Genomic DNA, 4,679 nt, shown 5'->3' on the forward strand with positions numbered 1-4,679 from the left:
TGTGTCTGTGGATGCATGCGTGTATCTGTGGTGGTGTGCGTGTGTGCATATGTGTTTGAGTGCATGCATGCCTGTGTGTGCATGTGTATTTGTGTTTGGGGATGCATGTGTCTGTGTCTACGTGTGTGTAAGAGAGACTTGAACTGATTCTAGAAATTCGGGTTGTGACCATGGAATCCCGGTTCCATCAAATCTCATCCACCCCCTTCCCATCCTATCTCAAGGCTTGTGGTTTTCAGCTCCTCCATGCATTGACAAAATTAGAAGCCCAAACCCACTGCCAGCCAGTCCATTCCAACCCACAGGGACGTTAGGGCACGGGGTAGAGCTGCCCCTGTGGGTTTCGGAGACTAAATCCCCAACAGCCCCATCTTTCTCCTGCACTGCGACCGTGAGTTCGAAGTGATGACTTTGGAGCCTTGCGGCTCACAAAATAACCCCCCAAATGGATCTGTCAACTCAACCTGCTGATGTGGTGAGCTGCCTTCCTCTCCGGGCCAGACGTGGTGTACCAAGCCTGCAGGCACAGAGGGGTCTGTACATGGGAGTCTTGTTCTGTGTTGAGCACCACCTCTGGGGCGTGGCGAACCCTGGTCACAGCGGTGCTGGTTCTCCCTACACAGACACCAGCCACGCAGAGCGAGACCAACAGGGCTGTGGCTCGAACTGGGGGCACGGCGGGGGAATGAGGGCTGATGAGGAATGCTGAGTCAGGGGTTTGCCCAGACCCCATAGTCTAGCCTGCTCTGCGTCGCCCTGCAAGGGATGGGGACTTAGCATCCTTGGAGGCTGGGGTCTAACCTCCAACTTAACAGAACAATGATGCCATTACCACCCTTTCTGCCTCCCTTTACTCCTTCCCCGGGCTAATGAAGCAGGAGAGAGACTGGGGGGGCGAGGGGGCGGGTTGAGCCTGAGAGGTCCGTGTTACAAGAATGGCCCGCTCTCCGCAGCAGTTAGGATCCACCGGTACTGTGCTCCCACATGACAGCTGTGGTGCCTGCTGCTGTTGCAACCTCAACACCTGATTCATTCTCCCACTCTCTGTCCTTCCGCGCCAGGGAGCGATTTGGAGATGCGGAGGGTGTGCGTGTGCGCGTGTGCCCATCTCCGCTTGCATGTGCGCCTCTGTATGTGAGCCAGACCGTCTTTGCCCTGTTCACTAGGGGCTTCGGGGTTCCAGCGCGTCCCGCAGGATGCACGAAAATTCTGCTCTGCCTTAAACTGGGGTTTTACTCGCTGCGAGCCTTTGCGGCTTCCGTAGTCATGAGGCACAGCCGGTTTGCATCTCTGCCTTGAGGTTATAAGTTCCACTCCTGCCCTGGTCTCTGTTTGTTTGAGCAAGAACACTTGTTTTGTCAAACTAGGAGGCTCCGAGGTTTGCACTGTCTGCACTAGAATCCCTACAAACCCAAAGTTAGGCTTTCCACGGGCCAAATGACCTCAGGAACCCCCTCCCGTCCACCCACAGTCTGGGGCGGGAAGAGGAGGGGACTGTAAAGAGAAACCCATCTGGCCGTTGGTTATTTCTTCACAACACAATGTGTTATGCCCTGTCTTTCGAGGGAGTATTGAGAATGGAGCGCTAGTTCTTTTCCTCTCTGTTATCCCTACTCACACACAGCATGGGGCACAGTTGGTTACATCGGGGTTACTGTGCTCCCATCGGTGTCCAGTGCGTTGAGTCAATATTCGCCTGGAGTCGTGTCCATAACAGAGCAGAGCTTCCCCAGTGGAGCTTTCTAGGCCACAGACTGCCAGGCCTTTCTCCCGCCGAGCTGCTGCATGAGCTTGAACTGCCAACCTTCCTTTCAGTTAGCAGCCAAGCGCTTAATCACTGTACTACTGGGAACAGAAACCCAAACCTACTGCCATTTAGTTGAGTCTGACTCACAGCCGCCCTGCAGGGGAGGGGAGGGTGACCTTGTGGGTTTCTGAGGCTGTACACCTTTATGGAGGCAGACAGCTTCATCTTTCTCCCAAGGAGAGGCTGCTGAGTTGGAACCGCTGATCTTGTGGTTGGCAGCTCCACCTGTAGATCACTGCCATGGAGTTGATGCGGACACATCACGACTCTATAGGAGGGGGTAGAGCTGCCCCTGTGGGTTTCCAAGACTGTGACTTTCCAGGAGTAGAGACCCCCGTCTTTCTCCCTCGGAGCAGCTAGTGGTTTCGAACTGCTGACCTTGCAGTTAGCAGCCCAGTTTATAACCCACCGGAGCTCCCTACTACAGCACCGGGGCTCACAATAGAACTGTATAAATCTGAACGAGGGTCTGGCTGGAATCAGGAGAAAGCAAAGTCATGCGAGAAGCCCCTCTCCTTTCCCTCCGGCCTTAGCGTTGGGGATCCCAGGAGAAGGTAGGCTCTCCTGCCCGCTGAGGCGTTTCGCCTCTCAGCTGAGGCTCATTTACATGAGAATCCTTGGGCAGAGGGCTCTGGGACAGGTTGGGGTCCCTTGGGACCCAGAGATGAGAACAAAGCCACCTTCAGTCTTGAGGCAGCTGCCCTGGCCGGCGGGGCAGGACCCTGAGGTAGATGGGAGCCAGGAGACCTGAAATCCACCGGAAGGCACCAGGGAGGTGAGTTTCAGAGGCTCCTGGACAGGAGGGTGAGTGAGGGAGGACATGCAGATGTCCTCCAAGATAGGAGGTCTCGCAGGAAGAAGAAAGAGGGAGGCCAGAGCATAAGGCACTTGAGAGGGCCCAGGAGCCTGCAAAGGGTGTGTGTGTGTGTGTGTGTGTGTGTGTGTGTGTGTGTGTGTGTGGTGAGAGAGGTGAGAGAGATGTGTGTGTGCCAGCAAAAGTGTTGTCAGTAGACCGAAGCCAGAGGCCACTAACCACGGCCACGGGTTACTGGCACCATCACCAAGACACGCCATGTGCACCAAAGGCTTGCTTGGTTCCTTCCTGAAAGACAAGCCAGACTGGAGCACCATCTCCCCGGGAGCCTCCCTGCCTCTGTCTGCACTCTTCTTGCCTTCTTCAGCCCCTGTCCAGCCGCTCACTGCCCCCAGCTCAAGAGGCAAGAGCAAAATCAGGGCAGGAAGAAAGAGCGCAAGGGGCTGCCAGGGAAGGGTTCCCAGAAGCAAGGTGTTCCCAAATGGCGTGAGGCTTCACAAAGGCACAGCAAGTGGGTTTCCCGGGGAAGCCATGTGCGCGGGATTCTTTCTTGGCACTGTTTGTTCATGCTGGGGGTTTTCTCTGTGCAGAGAAGGGCTGGGGAAGGGGAGGTTCAAACAGGAGTGAAAGACATATTTAATCTCTCTCTCTCTCTCTCAACCTACTGCCATTGAATGGAACTGCTTCTTAGGGTTCCTGAGACATTGTTAGGGGAGCAGATGGCCTTAAGGAGTGATTGTTGGTTTTGAACCAGTGACCTTCTGGTTAGCAGCCCAATGCTTAATCCACTGTACTATAATATAAGGGCTCTTCAGAGGAAACCCAGGAAAGAAAATTGAAGAGCCTGAACTCCATCATCATCCTGATCAGCTTAACCCTGATACGTGTCGTGAATTCACAGTGGAATCTTCTATCTTTCGAGAAGCACCGAGAACAGAAGAGAGCCTTCTGTCTGTGGGACTGATGCCCCCTCTTTTCTACCTGCCACCCCATTTCACAGCTGCGATGAATTTGGACCTTAGGGGACAGCAGGGCAGGGTGGCTAGGGTAGACAAGGGGAGGACAGCAGAGTTCGAAGCCCAAGACATTTCAAGCAAGAGTAACACGCTCATGTTTTGTCCAGTGTGTTTTCATGGCTGGTTTTTCCTGAACATCAGCTTTACGGGGGCAAACGTGTACTCAGAGGAGAAACTCATTTCTAATTAGTAACACGTGAGCATAGCAGCCCAGCCCAGCTCGCCATTTCCCCACGTCAACACTAGTGTTCAACAGAGGCTGCTGAGGGGAGGGGGCTCATCTCAGGGAGCGAGAGAGTTGCATGCTGGCTCTGGAACAGGAGAGGGCCTAGCACTGGCCAGAAACAGGATCGCAAGTGTGATGTTATGTGATGTGTCCACATGGCTCGGCTTTGATTCTCAGTAGCTTGGCAGGCCCTAGACCCATTGCTCTTCCAGAATGTAATATAATGTAATCACTTTACACGATGCAATCTGATGTGAGCAGCCAATCAGTGGAGAGGGTGTGGTCTGTCTCCATCTGTCAATGGGTGTTCCAGCAAAGCCAACTCTCCCAAACCTGTATTCGTCTTGTCACTTGACTTCAGTTTCTGGAGCCTGAGTCTGCAGAAATCTGCAGCCCATCACCGACTTAATAGATGTGGTCATTTCCAGCCCCCACAAATGCATGAGCCATTACGTTGAAGTCACCTGCCACCCACCACGTTATTGTCATTGAATTAATTCTGACTCATAGTGACCCTAATACAATAGGGTTAGGATGGCTCATAGTGACCCTAATACAATAGGGTTAGGATGGTCCCATCCAGTTTCTGAGACTGTGAGTCTTTATGGGATCAGACAGCTTCATTGTTCTCCAGCCAAATGGATGGTGAGTTTGAACCGCCAGTCTTGTTGTTAGCAGCCCAGTGCTTACCCTATAGTCCATCCTGGGATACCTCTTTGAAGTAAAGTTCTCTCTGTATATCTGCAGACATGCCCCACTAGTTTTAATCCTTTCCAAAGGAGTGACCTATACTAAGATAGATAGATAGATAGATAG

The sequence above is a fragment of the Echinops telfairi genome, unplaced genomic scaffold (genome assembly GCF_000313985.2).
Source record: "Echinops telfairi isolate 266 unplaced genomic scaffold, ASM31398v2 ScPeMD7_2565;HRSCAF=3150, whole genome shotgun sequence".
NCBI lineage: Eukaryota > Metazoa > Chordata > Mammalia > Afrosoricida > Tenrecidae > Echinops > Echinops telfairi.